Raw genomic sequence first — 1,124 nt, forward strand, 5'->3', positions numbered from 1 at the left:
CTTGGAACCTATACTTAGTATCAATTCTAAGAGAAGGTATGGGCTTCCCCCCACTCTTTTCCCTTTTCATTTATTTTTTAAATCTTTATTTTATTTTTTAATAACAAATTTTCACATAAGTTCCAAAGTTATATGATTCATGTTGTCTCCCTTCTTTCTTCCCTCCCCCCTCCCAGAGTTGACAAGCAAATCAATCTAGGTTATACATGAATGATCATGCAAAACATATTTTCATATTTATTCATTTTTGTAAGTGAGTAATCTCATAAAACCAAAACCCCAAAACATAAACCCAAATAAACAATTTAAAAATCGTATGTTTTCATCTGCATTCTGACTCCAACAGTTCTTTCTCTAGAGGTGGATAGCATTCTTTGTCATAAATCCCTCAGAATTGTCCTGGATCATAGTATTGCTGTCAGTAGCAAAGTCTTTCCCAGTTGATCATCCCTGTTACCGTGTACAATGTTCTCCTGGTTCTGCTTAGTTCACTCTGCATCAGTTCACACAGGTCTTTCCAGTTCTCTGAAACCATCCTGTTCCTCATTCCTTATAGCACAATAGTATTCCATCACTATCAGATACCACAGTTTGTTCAGCCATTCTCCAATTGAGGGACATCCAGAAGGTAAGGGTTTTAAAGAATTAATTTTAAAAAAGATACAAAATATTTTCAAGAGAGAGAATGGCAATAATTGTGGGAGAGGGAGGTCGGGAATGGTCCCATGTGGGAGGGGACACCTGAGCTACACTTTGAAGATAGTAGAGGTTCTAGCATGGGGATCTCGTGGCATGGTGGATGGTGTGCCTGATCTGGAGTCAGGAAGACTTGAATTCAGATCCTTACTAACTGTGTGACGCTGGGCAAGTCACTTAACCCTTGCTTAGTTGCTTTCTCTGTAAAATGGGGATAATAATATAATAATAACACGCTCCTTCCAGAGCTGTTGTAAGGATCAAATGATTATTGTGAAATGCTAAGTGTTAATGCCTGATACATAGTAAATAATAAAAGTTATATAGCATTATTTAGCATATACAAACAGTATAGCATAGTAAAAGCCATATAGATGTTCACTCTGGATAGTATGTAGGTCCTGGACAAGTCACCTAACTTTGCCTTA

This window comes from Monodelphis domestica, chromosome 2 (genome assembly GCF_027887165.1).
Source record: "Monodelphis domestica isolate mMonDom1 chromosome 2, mMonDom1.pri, whole genome shotgun sequence".
In the NCBI taxonomy this organism is placed as follows: Eukaryota; Metazoa; Chordata; class Mammalia; order Didelphimorphia; family Didelphidae; genus Monodelphis; species Monodelphis domestica.